This window comes from Triticum urartu, chromosome 6 (genome assembly GCF_003073215.2).
Source record: "Triticum urartu cultivar G1812 chromosome 6, Tu2.1, whole genome shotgun sequence".
Taxonomy (NCBI): domain Eukaryota; kingdom Viridiplantae; phylum Streptophyta; class Magnoliopsida; order Poales; family Poaceae; genus Triticum; species Triticum urartu.
Window position 1 is genome coordinate 43,218,927 of NC_053027.1, and position 21,282 is coordinate 43,240,208.

The following is a 21,282-nucleotide window of genomic DNA, read 5'->3' on the forward strand; positions in this document are numbered from 1 at the left end:
GGTCATATAAAATAAAGACAACTCCTATGGCTCCTGCCGGTTGTCATACTCATCGACATGCAAGTCGTGATTCCTATTACAATAGCATGAACATCTCATACATCACATATAGATCATTCATCATTCATCACAACTTTGGCCATATCATATCACAAAGCACTTGCTGCAAAAACAAGTTAGACGTCCTCTAATTGTTGTTGCAAGTTTTACGTGGCTGAATTAGGGTTCTAGCAAGAACGTTTTCTTACCTACGTTAATGCCACAACATGATTTGTCAACTTCTATTTACCCTTCATAAGGACCCTTTTCATCGAATCCGCTCCAACTAAAGTGGGAGAGACAGACACCCGCCAGCCACCTTATGCATCTAGTGCATGTTTGTCGGTGGAACCGGTCTCACGTAAGTGTACGTGTAAGGTTGGTCCGGGCCGCTTCATCCCACAATACCGCTGAAGCAAGATAAGACTAGTAGCGGCAAGAAAGTTGACAAATCTACGCCCACAACAAATTGTGTTCTACTCGCGCAAGAAGAACTACGTATAGACCTAGCTCATGATGCCACTGTTGGGGAACGTTGCAGAAAACAAAAAATTTCCTACGGTTTCACCAAGATCCATCTATGAGTTCATCTAGCAACGAGTGATCGGATGCATCTACATACCTTTGTAGATCGCGAGCGGAAGCGTTCAAAGAACGGGGATGATGTAGTCGAACACGACGTGATCCAAATCACCGATGACCAAGTGCCGAACGGACGGCACCTCCGCGTTCAACACACGTACGGGACGGGAGACGTCTCCTCCTTCTTGATCCAGAAAGGGGGAAGGAGAGGTTGATGATGATCCAGCAGCACGACGGCGTGGTGGTGGATGCAGGGCGTCACAGTAGCAAGGCTTCGCCTATACTACGAGAGAGAGATGCAACAGGGGAGAGGAGAGGTGCCAAAGGCTGTCGTGTGAAGTCCCTCCTCTCCCCCACTATATATAGGAGGGCCAAGGGGGGGGGGGTGCGCCAGCCTAGGAGATCTAATCTCCTAGGGGCGGCGGCCAAGGGGAGGTTTCCCTCCCCCCAAGGCACCTAGGGGTGCCTTCCACTAGTGGGACTCCTCCCCTATGGAAACCCTAGGCGCATGGGCCTATAGGGGCTGGTGCCCTTGGCCCATATAGGCCAAGGCGCACCCCCTATAGCCCATGTGGCCCCCGGGGCAGGTGGCCCCACCCTGTGGGCCCCCGGGACCCCTCCGGTGGTCCCGGTACAATACCGATGACCCCGAAACTTGTCCCGATGGCCGAAATAGCACTTCCTATATATAATTCTTTACCTCCGGACCATTCCGGAACTCCTCGTGACGTCCGGGATCTCATCCGGGACTCCGAACAACATTTGGGTTACTGCATATACATATCTTCACAACCCTAGCGTCACCGAACCTTAAGTGTGTAGACCCTACGGGTTCGAGAGATATGCAGACATGACCGAGACGACTCTCCGGTCAATAACCAACAGCGGGATCTGGATACCCATGTTGGCTCCCACATACTCCACGATGATCTCATCGGATGAACCACGATGTCGAGGATTCAATCAATCCCGTATAAAATTCCCTGTCAATCGGTATGTTACTTGCCCGAGATTCGATCGTCGGTATCCCAATACCTCGTTCAATCTCGTTACCGGCAAGTCACTTTACTCGTACCGTAATGCATGATCCCGTGACCAGACACTTGGTCACTTTGAGCTCATTATGATGATGCATTACCGAGTGGGCCCAGTGATACCTCTCCGTCATCCGGAGTGACAAATCCCAGTCTTGATCCGTGTCAACCCAACAGACACTTTCGGAGATACCCGTAGTCTACCTTTATAGTCACCCAGTTACGTTGTGACGTTTGGTACACCCAAAGCACTCCTACGGTATCCGGGAGTTACACGATCTCATGGTCTAAGGAAAAGATACTTGACATTGGAAAAACTCTAGCAAACGAACTATACGATCTTTAAGCTATGTTTAGGATTGGGTCTTGTCCATCACATCATTCTCCTAATGATGTGATCTCGTTATCAATGACATCCAATGTCCATAGTCAGGAAACCATGACTATCTGTTGATCAACGGGCTAGTCAACTAGAGGCTTACTAGGGACATGTTGGTGTCTGTTATTCACACATGCATTACGATTTCCGGATAACACAATTATAGCATGAATAAAGACAATTATCATGAACAAAGAAATATAATAATAATAATAATGCTTTTATTATTTCCTCTAGGGCATATTTCCAACCTAATTCCCAGCAGGACTGTAAATTAGACAGCCTGTTAGATGGTATAGAAGAGGAATACAATCAGTCAGAATGACTATGTAATTTTGAATTGACATGTGTAATGCCTTCTAGCCGGATTGTAGATCGTTTGTCGTTGCCGACCTTTTCGCTTCAACCTCGGGACCTGGCGGTCCGGAGTGTGTCCGAATACCATAGCGGTTATATAAGAACCGGGGTATGCGTGGAGACCAGGCGTAGGGGTCATTAGTGCTTTATCAGACAAGTGCCCAACTAGTTATGTTATATTACATGGTTAGTAAGAAACATCTTCCATAGAGAATAGTTCCGTTAGGGGTTCCTTTCGCTGGGAGGCATGCCCTAAAGTGCATGTCCGGACTGCGTGAGAAGACGCAGAAAAAAAAAGCATCTGGGGGCGCATAAAATGAGTAAAAAGATCATCTTTTATCTCACCGACCGAATATTCCCTTAAGAACGCTAGCTTTCGGCTTCACCCAGTCTGAGGTACACATCCGGCTGACCCGGCAGTAACAATGCAGAGGTGCTCCCTTTACCTCCTAGCCGAACAATCGGGAACGTAGGGGTAAGCACAGGAGCCAGGCAACCCAGCTTGGCCAAAACTTAAGTCATATCGATGCATATAATGGTGAAGAAAAAGGTACATGCGGAAGTTTGACGCATGTGCTGGGCGTGAAGCCCGTATAAATAAGCTTCTGTTAAAGAAGCCCCCAGGTTTAATGAGCACGAGTGGCGCGTCACTAGATGAGCCTTTAAGGGCTATAAAAGAAAAGAGGGGAAGGAGAGAAATGTAAGACAGAAAAATGCAAAAAATGGACAGAGGAAGGAAACGAACACAGAGTCCGGTGCTAGGCATAGAATCTTCGGAGACGGGTGGTGTTCCACGGGTTCGGCTCGAGTCGGTTATCCGACACATCTCGCTGGCGGTACGCCCCACCAGTCAGGACTTGGTCGATTATGAATGGACCTTCCCACTTGGGCTTGAGTTTGTCCTTTTTCTTATCTGGCAGGCGTAGAACTAGTTCGCCAACATTGTAATTTTTGGCCTGTACTTCTCTGCTTTGATATCTTCGGGCCTGCTGTTGATAAAATGCGGAACGGGCTTTTGCCACGTCACGCTCCTCCTCCAAGGCGTCCAAGTTGTCCTGCCGATCGAGCTCGGCTTCTCTTTCTTCGTACATGCGCACTCTAGGTGAGTCATGAATTATGTCGCAGGGCAGAACTGCCTCTGCACCGTACACCATAAAAAATGGTTTGTATCCGGTGGTACGATTTGGCGTGGTCCGCAACCCCCATAGCACGGAGTCGAGCTCCTCTACCCAGTGCGTGTTAGATTCCTTGAGGGACCGCACCAGTCTGGGTTTAATGCCGCTCATGATAAGACCATTTGCACGTTCGACCTGACCGTTGGTTTGTGGGTGATAGACGGAAGCATAATCGAGCTTGATGCCCATGTTTTTGCACCAGAGTTTTACCTCGTCGGCGGTAAAGTTTGTACCGTTATCGGTTATGATGCTATGGGGGGCGCCATAACGGTGTACAACCCCGGATATGAAGTCTATCACAGGTCCGGATTCGGCCGTTTTAACAGGCTTGGCTTCTATCCATTTGGTGAATTTATCCACCATGACCAGTAAGTATTTTTTTCCTATCGGTCCCACCTTTAAGGGGTCCGACCATGTCAAGCCCCCAGACCGCAAAAGGCCAGGTGATGGGTATAGTTTGGAGCGCGGTGGGTGGCATATGGCTTTGGTTGGCAAAAGGTTGGCAACCAGCGCATCGTTGGACTAGGTCCTGAGCGTTTGCCCGGGCCGTCCGCCAATAGAAGCCTGTACGGAAAGCCTTGCTAACAAGGGACTGAGCAGCGGCGTGGTGACCACCGAGTCCGGCATGAATTTCAGCCAGAAGGTTCCGCCCTTCCTCTTCGGAGATGCACCTTTGAAGGACTCCGGTAGTGCTTTTCTTATAAAGCTCTCCCTCATGGACTCTATAGGCTTTAGATCGCCACACTATGCAGCGGGCCTCGTTTTGGTCCTCCGGGAGTTCCTGCCTAGTAAGGTAGGCTAGGAATGGTTCTGTCCACGGGGTGATAACCGCCATTATTACGTGGGCTGAAGGTGTAATTTCATTGGCAGAGCCTCCAATTGTGTCAGATTGTTCGGCGTCGAGTGGCGCGGCTGGGTCCGGGCTGTTATTTGCGGGTTCCCCCTCCCATGCTACGGATGGCTTGAACAATCTTTCCAAAAAGATGTTGGGGGGGGACTGCATCACGTTTTGTTCCGATGCGTGCCAGGACGTCCGCTGCTTGATTGTTTTCTCGGGCTACATGGTGAAACTCCAGCCCTTCGAACCGAGCTGACTTTTTTAGGACGGCGTTGCGGTAAGCTGCCATTTTTGGGTCCTTGGCGTCGAAGTCTCCATTTATTTGGGATATCGCGAGGTTTGAATCCCCGCGTACCTCTAGGCGCTGGATAACCATGGATACTGCTATCCGGAGACCATGTAGGAGGGCCTCATATTCGGCTGCATTGTTGGAATCCGTGTACATGATCTGTAGCACATATTGGACTGTGTCTCCTGTGGGGGACGTCAGGACGACGCCAGCCCCAGTCCGGCCAACATTTTGGAGCCGTCGAAATGCATAATCTAGTTTGAATATGTGCCGTACTCTTTAGGGAGCTCGGCCTCCGTCCATTCTGCGATGAAGTCGGCCAAAACTTGCGATTTGATAGCTTGCCGTGGCTTATAGGTTATATCGAACGGGAGAAGCTCAATGGCCCATTTTGCAGTCCGGCCCATTGCATCGCGGTTGTTGATAATATCGTTGAGTGGTACTTCCGAGGCTACTGTTATGGAACACTCTTGAAAGTAGTGTCGTAGCTTTCGGGATGCCATGAATACCGCGTATGCAATCTTTTGATAATGCGGGTACCGTGATTTGCATGGAGTGAGGGCAGTGGATACGTAGTAGACCGGCCTTTGAAGGGGGAATTTGTGTCCGTCCGTTTCCCGCTCGACAACGAGCACTGCGCTGACAACTTGATGTGTTGCTGCAATGTACAATAACATTGGTTCGCCGGTGTTCGGCGCGGCCAGGACTGGGTTTGTTGCCAATATGGCTTTTATTTCGTCAAGTCCGGCCGCGGCGGCATCCGTCCACTCGAAGTGTTCGGTGCACCGAAGGAGGCGATAGAGGGGTAGTGCCTTTTCTCCCAAGCGGGAGATGAAGCGGCTTAAAGCCGCCACACATCCGGTTAATTTTTGTATTTGTTTAAGGTCCTTTGGGACATCCAATTGTGACAAAGCTCGGATCTTGGTTGGGTTTGCTTCAATTCCTCTACCGGATACAATGAAGCCCAAGAGCTTTCTGGCTGGAACGCTGAAGACGCATTTTTCTGGGTTGAGCTTGATGTCATATTTTCGGAGGTTAGCGAATGTAAGCCTCAAGTCGTTTACTAGGGATTCGACATGTCTTGATTTGATGACCACATCATCCACATACGCCTCCACTGTTTTGCCGATCTGATTTGCCAGACATGTCTGGATCATGCGCTGATATGTTGCGCCGGCGTTTTTCAGCCCGAAGGGCATTGTGTTGAAGCAGAATGGGCCGTATGGTGTGATGAATGCTGTTGCGGCTTGGTCTGATTCTGCCATCTTGATTTGATGGTAACCGGAGTATGCGTCGAGGAAACACAACGAGTCTTGTCCTGCGGTGGCATCGATAATTTGATCGATACGGGGGAGGGGGAAGGGATCCTTTGGGCAAGCCTTGTTAAGGTCCTTAAAATCGACACACAGGCGCCATGATTTGTCCTTCTTTGGTACCATCACCAGGTTTGCTAGCCAGTCCGGATGTTTTATGTCTCTAATGAATTCGTCCTCCAATAGCTTGGCTAGCTCCTCTCCCATAGCCTGTCTCTTGGGTTCGGAAAAACGCCGAAGGGCTTGTTTGACAGGTTTGAATCCTTTTAGGATATTTAAGTTGTGTTTGGCCAGCCTGCGTGGGATCCCTGGCATGTCTGAAGGGTGCCAGGAGAAAATGTCCCAGCTGTCACATAGGAACTCTCGCAGTGCGGCGCCTACATCAGGGTTCAGTCGTGCCCCGATGGAAGCTGTTTTATTAGGGTCCGTTGGATGGACCTGGAATTTGACTATCTCGTCAGCTGGCTTGAAGGATGTGGATTTGGACCTCTTGTCGAGTATCACATCATCCCTGTTAACCATGGAGCGCAGCACAGTCAGTTCCTCGGTCGATAAGGCTTCGGATAGTGCCTTAAGGGCTAATGCGGCCGTCTTGTTTTCGGCGCGGAGTGCTATGTCCAGATCACTAGCTAGAGTGATAATTCCATTCGGCCCGGGCATCTTAAGCTTCATGTACCCGTAATGGGGTATTGCTTGGAAGATTGTGAATGCTTCCCGCCCTAGTAAAGCGTGATATCCGCTCTTAAACGGGGCCACCTGAAACGTGACTTCTTTGGACCTGTAATTATCCGGCGTGCCGAACACCACATCTAGTGTGATTTTTCCTGTGCAGCGCGCTTCCCGACTGGGGATTATTCCTCTAAAGGTTGTGCTGCTTCGCTCGACGCGGTTCCAGTCTATTTCCATTTTTTGAAGCGTTTCCTCATAAATGAGGTTCAGTCCGCTGCCTCCATCCATGAGCACCTTGGTGAGGCGAAAGCCGTCCACTATGGGACTGAGGACCAATGCGGCTGGTGCTCGGGCTGTTCGGAATCTAGGTTCATCACTTGCGTTGAAGGTAATGGTAGTGTCGCTCCATGGATTTATTGTTGCAACTTGATAGACTTCGGCGAGGCTGCGGAGTGTTCTTTTTCGCGCATTGTTTGATGCGGAAGTCTTGAAGACTATGAGAAAGGTACTGGTGTCCTTGGGCTGGCCTTCTGCGGCCTCCGGAATTAAGAGGTCCTCGCCGATTTTGGCCACCTGCCGGAGTATCCAACATGCTCTAAGGCTGTGAGCTAGTATGGCGTCCTCTGTACTGTGAATTTTACAGGGTCCATCAAGCCATCTTTCCAGTACGGTTCCATGCCCTATAGAGGTTTTTTGGCTTTTTGGTGTTTATCCCGGGTGTCCTGCGATAATGCACCCTCTTAGTTCGGACGGGATTACTATTCAAGGCCGGATTATCCCAAAAATTTATTTCAGTTTTCCAGGCGCTTTCCATCGCACAGTATTTTTATACTATGGACGCCAAGTCAGCGAAGCGTGTGATATCACGACGACTTACGGCGTTAAGGATTCCCTTGTCCGTGCAATTACTGCAGAAAATTGAGGTTGCGTCTTCCTCGCGGCAATCCTTTATCCTGTTCATAACCAGGAGGAATCTGGCCCAGTAATGATGTACTGTTTCCTCGGGCCTCTGCCTGATTTGGGAGGGATCGCTTATGATCGGGTGGGCGAGTGTCGTTGAATCTGAAACCTCACCCAATCCAAGATTCGGAGGCCGAAGAGTTTCCGAACTCTGAAGTTCGGATTCTTGGATGTTGTCCAGTGAATCTGGCCCGTTGCCTGATCCTAAGCTCAGGTCTTGAGTTACATCTCCCCCTCCGCAGTTATCCATCTTGGAGGGGTCGGGAACTCGGACGTAGCTAGTCCTTAAAATAGATGAAGGGTCGCCGCACTGCGTCTCTACCACGGCAACGTGGTGGGTGACTTGGGGAGAGTTAATTTCTCTTAGATCGGGTTTAAGCCCAACCTGGTCGTAATCCGTAGCGACCCCCAGGGCGGCGATGCGATCCAAGAGCTCGTTTACGGAAGAGAGCTCCATTGGATCTAGCTACTCGACAAGCTCTGAGCTGACGTGTAGGTTGCTTTTGATGACCCGAGAGGTCACTGTCGGCGCAACAGCCGAACAGGCGGTCATGAGGAAACCACCTAGCCGGAGGGTTTGGCCGACAGCCAATGTTGTGGAACGTAGCAGAAATTCAAAATTTTCCTACGTGTCACCAAGATCTATCTATGGAGAGACCAGCAACGAGGGGAAGGAGAGTGCATCTACATACCCTTGTAGATCACTAAGCGGAAGCGTTCAAGTGAACGGGGTTGATGGAGTCGTACTCGTCGTGATCCAAATCACCGATGACCAAGTGCCGAACGGACGGCACCTCCGCGTTCAACACACGTACAGCCCGGTGACGTCTCCCACGCCTTGATCCAGCAAGGAGAGAGGGAGAGGTTGAGGAAGACTCCATCCAGCAGCAGCACAACGGCGTGGTGGTGGTGGAGGAGCGTGGCAATCCTGCAGGGCTTCGCCAAGCACCACGGGAGAGGAGAAGGACTTAGGAGAGAGGGAGGGGCTGCACTAAAGGCATAAGGTATGTTTGCTGCCCTCCCACCCCCACATATATATAGGGAGCCCAAGGGGAGGGGGGCCAGCCCCCTCAGATCCCATCTGAGGAGGGGGCCGCGGCCAGGGGAGGAGTCCCTCCCCCCCAAGGCACCTAGGAGGTGCCTTATCCCCTTGGGACTCTTCCTTATTAAACCCTAGGCGCATGGGCCTATGTTGGGGCTGGTGCCCTTGGCCCATGTAGGCCAAGGCGCACCCCCTACAGCCCATGTGGCCCCCCGGGGCAGGTGGCCCCACCTGGTGGGCCCCCGGGACCCTTCCGGTGGTCCCGGTACAACACCGATAACCCCGAAACTTGTCCCGATGGCCGAAATAGGACTTCCTATATATAAATCTTTACCTCCGGACCATTCCGGAACTCCTCGTGACGTCCGAGATCTCATCTGGGATTCCGAACAACATTCGGTAACAACATACAAGCTTCCTTTATAACCCTAGCGTCATCGAACCTTAAGTGTGTAGACCCTACGGGTTCGGGAGACATGCAGACATGACTGAGACGTTCTCCGGTCAATAACCAACAGCGGGATCTGGATACCCATGTTGGCTCCCACATGTTCCATGATGATCTCATCGGATGAACCACGATGTTAAGGACTTAATCAATCCCGTATACAATTCCCTTTGTCTATCGGTACAATACTTGCCCGAGATTCGATCGTCGGTATCCCGATACCTTGTTCAATCTCGTTACCGGCAAGTCTCTTTACTCGTTCCGTAACACATCATCCCGTGATCAACTCCTTGATCACATTGTGCACATTATGATGATGTCCTACCGAGTGGGCCCAGAGATACCTCTCCGCTTACACGGAGTGACAAATCCCAGTCTCGATTCATGCCAAGCCAACAGACATTTTCGGAGATACCTTTAATGCACCTTTATAGTCACCCAGTTACGTTGTGACGTTTGGTACACCCAAAGCATTCCTACGGTATCCGGGAGTTGCACAATCTCATGGTCTAAGGAAATGATACTTGACATTAGAAAACCTTTAGCATACGAACTACACGATCTTTATGCTAGGCTTAGGATTGGGTCTTGTCCATCACATCATTCTCCTAATGATGTGATCCCGTTATCAACGACATCCAATGTCCATGGTCAGGAAACCATGACCATCTATTGATCAACGAGCTAGTCAACTAGAGGCTTACTAGGGACATGGTGTTGTCTATGTATCCACACATGTATCTGAGTTTCCTATCAATACAATTATAGCATGGATAATAAACGATTATCATCAACAAGGAAATATAATAATAATCATTTTATTATTGCCTCTAGGGCATATTTCCAACAGTCTCCCACTTGCACTAGAGTCAATAATCTAGTTCACATCGCCATGTGATTAACACTCACAGGTTACATCGCCATGTGACCAACATCCAAAGAGTTTACTAGAGTCAATAATCTAGTTCACATCACTATGTGATTAACACTCAATGAGTTCTGGGTTTGATCATGTTGCTTGTGAGAGAGGTTATAGTCAACGGGTCTGAACCTTTCAGATCCGTGTGTGCTTTACAAATCTCTATGTCATCTCCTAGATGTAGCTACCATGTTCTATTTGGAGCTATTCCAAATAACTGTTCTACTTGGAGCTATTCTAAATTGTTGCTCCATTATACGTATCCGGTATCTCTACTCAAAGCTATCCGGATAGGTGTTAAGCTTGCATCGACGTAACCCTTTACGACGAACTCTTTTACCACCTCCATAATCGAGAAGATTCCTTAGTCCACTAGTTACTAAGGATAACTTTGACCGCTGTACTGTGATCCATTCTTGGATCACTCTTGTACCCCTTGACTGACTCATGGCAAGGCACACTTCAGGTGCGGTACACAGCATAGCATACTGTAGAGCCTACGTCTCAAGCATAGGGGACCACCTTCGTCCTTTCTCTCTATTCTGCCATGGTCGAGCTTTAACTTCGTACCTTACAACTCAGGCAAGAACTCCTTCTTTGACTGGTCCATCTTGAACACCTTCAAGATCATGTCAAGGTATGTGCTCATTTGAAAGTACCATTAAGCGTTTTGATCTATCTTTCTAGATCTTGATGCTCAATGTTCAAGTAGCTTAATCCAGGCTTTCCATTGAAAAACACTTTTCAAATAACCCTATATGCTTTCCAGAAATTCTACGTCATTTCTGATCATCAATATGTCAACAACATATACTCATCAAAAATTCTATAGTGCTCCCACTCACTTCTTTGGAAATACAAGTTTCTCATAAGCTTTGTATACACCCAAAATCTTTGATCATCTCATCAAAGCATACATTCCAACTCCGAGATGCTTACCCCAGTCCTCAGAAGGATGGCTGGAGCTTTGCATACTTATTAGCATCTTTCAGGATTGACAAAACCTTCCGGTTGTATCACATACAACCTTTCCTCAAGAAAATCATCGAGGAAACAATGTTTTGACATCCTATCTGCAAGATTTCATAAATAACGCAGTAATCGCTAACATAATTCCAACAGACTCTTAGCATGCTACGGGTGAGAAAGTCTCATCGTAGTCAACTCCTTGAACTTGTCGGAAAACATCTTAACGACAAGTCGAGCTTTCTTAATGGTGACATTTACCATCATTGTTCGTCTTCCTTTTAAAATCCATCTGTACTCAACAGCCTTACGACCATCAAGTAGTTCTTCCAAAGTCTACACTTTGTTTTCATACATGGATCCTTCTCTCGGATTATATGGCCTCGAGCCATATATCGAAATCCGGGCCCACCATCGCTTCTCCATAGCTCGTAGGTTCATTGTTTTCTAGCAACATGACTTCCAAGACAGGACTACGTACCACTCTGAAGTAGTACGCATCCTTGTCATCCTACGAGGTTTGGTAGTGACTTGATCTGAAGTTTCATTATCACTATCATAAGCTTCCACTTCAATTGGTGTAGGTGCCACAGGAACAACTTCCTGTGCCCTGCCACACACTAGTTGAAGAGACGGTTTAATAACCTCATCAAGTCTCCACCATCCTCCCACTCAATTCTTTCGAGAGAAACTTTTCCTCGAGAAAGGACCCGATTCTAGAAACAATCCCTTATTGCTTTCGGATCTGAGACAGGAGGTATACCCAACTGTTTTGGGTGTCCTATGAAGATGCATTTATCCGCTCTGGGTTCGAGCTTATCAGCCTGAAACTTTTTCACATAAGCGTCGCAGCCCCAAACTATTAAGAAATGACAGCTTAGGTTTCTCTAAACCATAGTTCATACGATGTCATCTCATCAGAATTACGTGGTGCCCTATTTAAAGTGAATGTGGTTGTCTCTAATTCCTAACCCATAAACTATTGTGGTAATTCAATAAGAGACATCATGGTATGCATCATATCCAATAGGGTGCAGTTATGATGTTCGGACACACCATCACACTATGGTGTTCCAGGCTGTATCAGTTGTGAAACAATTTCCACAATGTCTTAATTCTGTGCCAAACTCGTAATTCAGATATTCATCTCTATGATCATATCATAGATACTTTATCCTCTTGTCACGACGATCTTTCAACTTCACCCTGAAATTACTTGAACCTTTCAATAATTCAGACTCGTGATTCATCAAGTAAATATACTCAACATCTACTCAAATCATCTGTGAAGTAAGAACATAACGATATCCACTACACGCCTCAGCATTCATTGGACTGCACACATCAAAATGTATTTCTTCCAACAAGTTGCTTTCTTGTTCCATTTTACTGAAACCGAGGCTTTCAGTCAGCTTGCCCATGTGGTATGATTTGCATGTCTCAAGTGATTCAAAATCAAGTGAGTCCAAACGGTCCATTTGCATGGAGTTTCTTCATGCATATACACCAATAGACATGCTTCGCATGTCTCAAACTTTTCAAAAACGAGTGAGCCCAAAGATCCAACAACATGGAGCTTCTTCATGCGTTTTATACCGGTATGACTTACGTGGCAGTGCCACAAGTAGGTGGTACCATCATTACTATCTTATATCTTTTGGCATGAACATGTGTATCACTACGATCGAGATTCAATAAACCATGCATTTTAGGTGTAAGACCATTGAAGGTATTATTCAAATAAACAGAGTAACTATTATTCTCTTTAAATGAATAACCGTATTGCGATAGTCACAATCCAATCATGTCTATGCTCAACGCAAACACCAATCTCGATGGTAGAGGGAGCGTACGATATTTGATCAACCTTGGAAATACTTCCAACACATATCGTTATCTCACCTTTAGCTAGTCTCCGTTTATTCTGTAGCTTTTATTTCGAGTTACTAACACTTAGCAACCTAACCGGTATCTAATACCCTGGTGCTACTAGGAGTACTAGTAATGTACACATCAACACAATGTATATCCAATATACTTTTATCGACCTTGCCAGCCTTCTTATCTACCAAGTATCTAGGGTAATCCTGCTCCAGTGGTTGTTCCCCTTATTACAGAAGCACTCAGTCTCGGGTTTGGGTTCAACCTTGGGTTTCTCCACTAGAGCAGCAGCTGATTTGCCATTTCATGAAGTATCCCTTCTTGCCCTTGCCCTTCTTGAAACTAGTGGTTTTATTAACCATCAACAATTGATGCTCCTTCTTGATTTCTACTTTCGTGGTGTCAAACATCGCGAATATCTCAAGGATCATCATATATGTCCCTGATATATTATAGTTCATCACGAAGCTCTAGCAGCTTGGTGGTAATGACTTCGGAGAAACATCACTATCTTATCTGGAAGATCAACTTCCACTTGATTCAAATGATTGTTGTACTCAGACAATCTGAGCACAAGCTCAACAATTGAGCTTTTCTCCCTTAGTTTGCAGGCTAAGAAAATCGTCGGAGGTCTTGTCCCTCTTGACGTGGGCACGAGCCTGAAATCCCAATTTCAGTCCTCGAAACATCTCATATGTTCCGCGACGTTTCAAAAACGTCTTCGGTGCCTCAACTCTAAACCGTTTAACTGAACTATCATGTAGTTATCAAAACGTGTATGTCAGATGTTCGCAACATCCACAGACAACGTTCGAGTTTCAGCACACTGAGTGGTGCATTAAGGACATAAGCCTTCTAAGAAGCAATGAGGACAATCCTCGGTTTACGGACCTAGTCCGCATAATTGCTAGTATCAACTTTCAACTAAATTTTCTCTAGGAACATATCTAAACAGTAGAACTATAGCGTGAGCTGCGACATAATTTGCAAAAATCCTTTTGACTATGTTTAGGATAATTAAGTTCATCTTATGAACTCTCACTCAGATAGACATCCCTCTAGTCATCTAAGTGATTACATGATCCGAGTCAACTAGGCCGTGTCCGATCATCACGTGAGACGGACTAGTCATCATCGGTGAACATCTTCATGTTGATCGTATCTACCATACGACTCATGCTCGACCTTTCGGTCTCTTGTGTTCCGAGGCCATGTCTGTACATGCTAGGCTCGTCAAGTCAACCTAAGTGTTTCGCGTGTGTAAATCTGTCTTACACCCGTTGTATGTGAACGCCTGAATCAAACACCCGATCATCACATGGTGCTTTGAAACAACAAACTGTCGCAACGGTGCACAGTTAGGGGGAACACTTTCTTGAAATTTTAATGAGGGATCATCTTATTTACTACCGTCATTCTAAGCAAATAAGATGTATAAACATGATAAACATCACATGCAATCAAATAGTAGTGACATGATATGGCCAATATCATATAGCTCCTTTTGATCTCCATCTTCGGGGCTCCATGAGCATCATCGTCACCGGCATTACACCATGATCTCCATCATCATGATCTCCATCATCGTGTCTTCTTGAAGTTGTCACGTCATCTATTACTTCTACTACAACAGCTAACGGTTAGCAATAAAGCAAAGTAATTACATGACGTTTATGTTGACTCGCAGGTCATAAATAAATTAAGACAACTCCTATGGCTCCTGCCAGTTGTCATACTCATCGACATGCAAGTCGTGATTCCTATTACAAGAACATGATCAATCTCATACATCACATATATCATTCATCACATCCTTTTGGCCATATCACATCACATAGCATACCCTGCAAAAACAAGTTAGACGTCCTCTAATTGTTGTTTGCATGTTTTACGTGGCTGCTATGGGTTTCTAGCAAGAACGTTTCTTACCTACGCAAAGACCACAACGTGATATGCCAATTGCTATTTACCCTTCATAAGGACCCTTTTCATCGAATCCGATCCGACTAAAGTGGGAGAGACAGACACCCGCCAGCCACCTTATGCAACTAGTGCATGTTTGTCGGTGGAACCGGTCTCACGTAAGAGTACGTGTGAGGTTGGTCCGGGCCGCTTCATCCCACAATACCGTCGAATCAAGATAAGACTAGTAACGGCAAGCATATTGAACAAAATCAACGCCCACAACTACTTTGTGTTCTACTCGTGCATAGAATCTACGCAATAGACCTAGCTCATGATGCCACTGTTGGGGAACGTAGCAGAAATTCAAAATTTTCCTACGTGTCACCAAGATCTATCTATGGAGAGACCAGCAACGAGGGGAAGGAGAGTGCATCTACATACCCTTGTAGATCGCTAAACGGAAGCGTTCAAGTGAACGGGGTTGATGGAGTCGTACTTGTCGTGATCCAAATCACCGATGACCAAGTGCCGAACGGACGGCACCTCCGCGTTCAACACACGTACAGCCCGGTGACGTCTCCCACGCCTTGATCCAGCAAGGAGAGAGGGAGAGGTTGAGGAAGACTCCATCCAGCAGCAGCACAACGGCGTGGTGGTGGTGGAGGAGCGTGGCAATCCTGCAGGGCTTCGCCAAGCACCACGGGAGAGGAGAAGGACTTAGGAGAGAGGGAGGGGCTGCACTAAAGGCATAAGGTATGTTTGCTGCCCTCCCACCCCCACATATATATAGGGAGCCCAAGGGGAGGGGGGCCGGCCCCCTCAGATCCCATCTGAGGAGGGGGCGGCGGCCAGGGGAGGAGTCCCTTCCCCCCAAGGCACCTAGGAGGTGCCTTATCCCCTTGGGACTCTTCCTTATTAAACCCTAGGCGCATGGGCCTATGTTGGGGCTGGTGCCCTTGGCCCATGTAGGCCAAGGCGCACCCCCTACAGCCCATGTGGCCCCCCGGGGCAGGTGGCCCCACCCGGTGGGCCCCCGGGACCCTTCCGGTGGTCCCGGTACAATACCGATAACCCCGAAACTTGTCCCGATGGCCGAAATAGGACTTCCTATATATAAATATTTACCTCCGGACCATTCCGGAACTCCTCATGACGTCCGGGATCTCATCCGGGACTCCGAACAACATTCGGTAACCACATACAAGCTTCCTTTATAACCCTAGCGTCATCGAACCTTAAGTGTGTAGACCCTACGGGTTCGGGAGACATGTAGACATGACCGAGACGTTCTCCGGTCAATAACCAACAGCGGGATCTGGATACCCATGTTGGCTCCCACATGTTCCACGATGATCTCATCGGATGAACCACGATGTTAAGGACTTAATCAATCCTGTATACAATTCCCTTTGTCTATCGGTACGATACTTGCCCGAGATTCGATCGTCGGTATCCCGATACCTTGTTCAATCTCGTTACCGGCAAGTCTCTTTACTCGTTCCGTAACACATCATCCCGTGATCAACTCCTTGATCACATTGTGCACATTATGATGATGTCCTACCGAGTGGGCCCAGAGATACCTCTCCGCTTACACGGAGTGACAAATCCCAGTCTCGATTCGTGCCAACCCAACAGACACTTTCGGAGATACCTGTAATGCACCTTTATAGTCACCCAGTTACGTTGTGATGTTTGGTACACCCAAAGCATTCCTACGGTATCCGGGAGTTGCACAATCTCATGGTCTAAGGAAATGATACTTGACATTAGAAAAGCTTTAGCATACGAACTACACGATCTTTGTGCTAGGCTTAGGATTGGGTCTTGTCCATCACATCATTCTCCTAATGATGTGATCACGTTATCAACGACATCCAATGTCCATGGTCAGGAAACCGTAACCATCTATTGATCAACGAGCTAGTCAACTAGAGGCTTACTAGGGACATGGTGTTGTCTATGTATCCACACATGTATCTGAGTTTCCTATCAATACAATTATAGCATGGATAATAAACGATTATCATGAACAAGGAAATATAATAATAATCATTTTATTATTGCCTCTAGGGCATATTTCCAACAGCCAAGGCTCCCTTAGCAACGGCGTCGTCTTTAAAGACGGGAGGAGGCATCCTTCCTGATTGTGACAGCACAGAAGAACTCCCAATGAAAGCACCAATGTCGGTGTCAAAACCGGCGGATCTCGGGTAGGGGGTCCCGAACTGTGCGTCAAGGCCGGATGGTAACAGGAGACAAGTGACACGATGTTTTTACCCAGGTTCGGGCCCTCTCGATGGAGGTAATACCCTACTCCTGCTTGATTAATATTGATGATATGGGTAGTACAAGAGTAGATCTACCACGAGATCAAGGAGGCTAAACCCTAGAAGCTAGCCTATGGTATGATTGTTGTGTATGGAGTTGATTCTGTCCTACGGACTACAACCCTCCGGTTTATATAGACACCGGATAGGATTAGGGTTACACAGAGTCGGTTACAATGGTAGGAGATCTTGAATATCCGCATCGCCAAGCTTGCCTTCCACGCCAAGGAAAGTCCCATCCGGACACGGGACGAAGTCTTCAATCTTGTATCTTCATATCCAGGAGTCCGGCTGAAGGTATAGTCCGGCTACCCGAACACCCCCTAATCCAGGACTCCCTCACCCGGCCTCGGAAGATCAACACGTCGCACCCCTACCTAGGCACAACAGAGAGGCCAGCACGCCGGTCTAAATCCTATGGCGCAGGGGTCTGGGCCCATCACCCTTTGCACACCTGCACGTTGCGAACGCGGCCGGAAGCAGAACTAGCCCCCTTAATACAATAGCAGGCTTACGGTCCAATCTGGCGCGCGTCGCTCAGTCGCTGACGTCATGAAGGCTTCGGCTGATACCATGACGTCGAGTGCCCATAATTGTCCCCGCGTAGATGGTTAGTGCGTATAGGCCAGTGGCCAGACTCAGATCAAATACCAAGATCTCGTTAAACGTGTTATCTTGAAATAACCGCGAACGCCGACCAGGGCCAGGCCCACCTCTCTCCTAGGTGGTCTCAACCTGCCCTGTCGCTCCGCCTCAAAGTAACAGTCGGGGGCATCGGGAACTCAGGCCCACCACTACCTGGATGGAGCCACCTGCCCCTTCAGCCCCCACATCAGGATCACTTGCGGGTACTCAACAAGCCAACCCGACTTTAGTCACCACCTGTATAGTATGTATATATGTAGTATTTACCCGTGATCAACACCCGACGTGATCACAGCCCGATAGTATAGCATGGCAGACTGACAAGAATGTAGGGCCACTGATGATAATATAGCATCCTATACTAAGCGTTTAGGATTGCAGGTAAGGTATCAACAGTTGTAGCAACAATGACAGGCTATGCATCAGAATAGGTTTAACGGAAAGCAGTAACATACTACACTACTCTAAGGCAAGCAGTAGAGAGAAGAGTAGGCGATATCTGGTGATCAAGGGGGGGGGGGCTTGCCTGGTTGCTCTGCCAAGAGAGAGGGGTCGTCAACACCGTAGACGAACTGGGGGTCGTCGGCAGTCTCAGGGTCTACCGGAAAGAAGTAACGGAGGGGGAACACAATAAATAACAGAGAAAACAAAGCAACACAAAGCATAACATGGCAATGCGCGGTGCTAGGGGTGACCTAACGCAGCATGAGGTGATACCGGTGAAGGGGGGAACATCCGGGAATATATCCCCGGTGTTTTGCATTTTCGAACAAACGAACCGGAGGGGGAAAGTTGCGTGTTCGCTATGTTAGGGATGCGTGGCGGACGAACAGGCTGCATATTCGGATTCGTCTCGTCGTTCTGAGCAACTTTCATGTACAAAGTTTTTCCATCTGAGCTACGGTTTATTTTATATTAATTTTAAAAGATTTAAATCATTTTTAGGATTTATTTAATTATTTAAATCAACGTTATCCAAAACAGTGCATGCTGACGTCAGCATGACGTCAGCAGTCAACAGAGGCGTTGACTGGTCAACCGACATGTGGGTCCCACATGTCATTGACTGCTTTGTTAATTAACAGTAGTTAATTAATTAATTAGTCATTAGGTTAATTAATCATAATTAGTTAATTTAAGCAATATTAATTAAGTTAATTTTAATTAATAATTAATTTTATTATTAATTTTATTTATTTTTTAAAATTCTTTTTTTATTAATTAATTTTTTAACGTTCTGGGGCGGGGCCCGACTGTCAATGGGTCAAAAGGCCTAATGGGCACGGGAATACATGGTGGGTTAGCGGGCGCCCGGGCATCGGGGCCCCGGGGCGAACCCGTGTGTGCGCGCTCGCGCATGGCAGGGCAGCGGGCGCTGTGGCAGGGGGAGCGCGGCATAGCCGCCCCCCCCCCCCTCGCGAGGCAGCAGGCGCCGGCGGTGAGGAAGCCAAAGGCGCGCGCGGGGCCAGGCGGAGCAGCAGCAGTGGCCGGACGGGCGACGGCGAACGCAGGGTGGAGGGGCTGCGCGGGCGCGCGTGGGTGCAGCGAGCGGGGTGGCTGGCGGCATCGAGCGGGGTAGCAGCACGGGTTCACGCTCCAGGGCGGCCCCGAGCGGCGCGCAGGGAAGGGGTGCGGGGCGAGGGCCGATGTGGCTAGCCCAGGCGCGGGTCGAGCATGGCGGTGGTGCGATTGCTGGCAGCGGCACATACGCGGGCGACGGCGGTCGGAGGCGGAGGCCACGGCGAAGTGCAGCTCGGGCGCGGGAGAGCGGACACGGCAACGTACGACACGGGGGAAGGGGAGTGCGAGAATAGGGAGGTGCTCACGGCGGGGCCGTAGGGAACTGGCAGCGGCTCGGGGAGGAGTCAGGGTCGGCGAGGCGTGTTGGCGCCGACGAGGAAGAGGCGGGGACGCGAGCGACTGGGGCGAGGCAGTTCGTCAGGGTCTGGCAGCAACACGATCGCGGACGAAGCGGCGAGGCCGAAGGTGACGGCGTCGAGGTAGCGGGTTGGGGTGAGGGCGTGCCAGGAGGAGGGGATCGAACAGAGGAGCCTCCCATCTGTGCGTCTGTGTGTGTGTTGCATGTGGCGGCACTGGGAGGGAGACGAGGGGAACGGTAGGGGATCAAGAGAGAGAGTGGATCGGTCTAGGGTTAGGTGGGTTGAGGCCTTATAGGACAGGGGGTGGCCGGCTGGGCTGTTTTGCTGGGCCACTTGGCCATCTAGGCTAAGGCCCGGCGGGGAGGGGGAGGCGTCTTTTTATTTATTTGTTTATTTTGTTTTGTTCTACTTTTGTTTAATTTATTTATTTTCTGCTCTTATTATATTTTAGTTTTATAAAACATAATCCTAGTCCCTAAATTAATGTTTTAGTTTATTCTACTGCCACAAAGTGTTTGCTACACAATCAAAATAGTTTACATTTTTACAATTTTTAAAAAGGCATTTAATTAAATGTTTTACTGATGTTTTATTTATTTTAGGACCTTTAAACACTTTGTAAAATGTTGGCTTATCTACCAATATTGACTGCGAATTATTTGTCACATTTTGAACACTTTAGTTTTCATGTTTGCGAATTTTACTAACTCACTTATAATTTGAAATTGGAATTGAATTGCGTTTGAATCAAAGCGAGATTAGCAACAGTAATCATGATGACTTGGCACCATTAACATGGGATTACTGTAGCCTAACTACCCGGGCGTCACACATAGATGGTGACTTAGTGATTTTAATTCCAAGTCCCATTGTAAACTTTAGATATCTCAAGATTCTTTTAACTGTTGTCCAGTGAACTGTACTAGGTGCATGCAGATATTGACAAACTTTATTGATAGAATAGGAGATATCTGGATGAGTCAAAGTCAAATATTGTAGTGCATCAACAACACTTCTGTAATTTGTTGCATCATCTGGACCAAGTAGTTCTCCTCCTTCAGCTGAAAGCTTTTCTGAAGTAGAGAGAGGTGTACTTACAGATTTGCAGTGCTCCAATCCTACCTTCCTGAGAATATCAGTGGCATATTTTTCTTGAGTCAGAAGTATTCCTTCATTTATCTGTTTTACTTCTACACCAAGAAAATAGTGAAGATTGCCCAAGTCCTTGAGTGCAAACTGAGCACTAAGATCATGAAGAAGACAATTAGTGGCATATGAACTGGAGCTGGCAACAATTATATCATCAACATAAACAAGAACAAACATGGAGATGTTGCCTTTGTTATAAAAGAACAATGAGGTGTCTACTTTAGATGGAACAAATCCAAGTTGCTGTAACTGTGTGCTCAACCTGGAATACCAAGCTCTTGGGGCCTGTTTCAAACCATACAGAGCTTTATCCAACTTACAAACATAATGTGGTGTGCTCTTATTTTCATATCCTGGTGGTTGCCGCATAAACACTTCTTCCTCAAGAACACCATGAAGAAACGCGTTCTGAACATCTAGCTGTCTTAAACTCCACCCTCTGGAAATAGCAATAGATAGTACAAGTCTAATAGTAGCTGCTT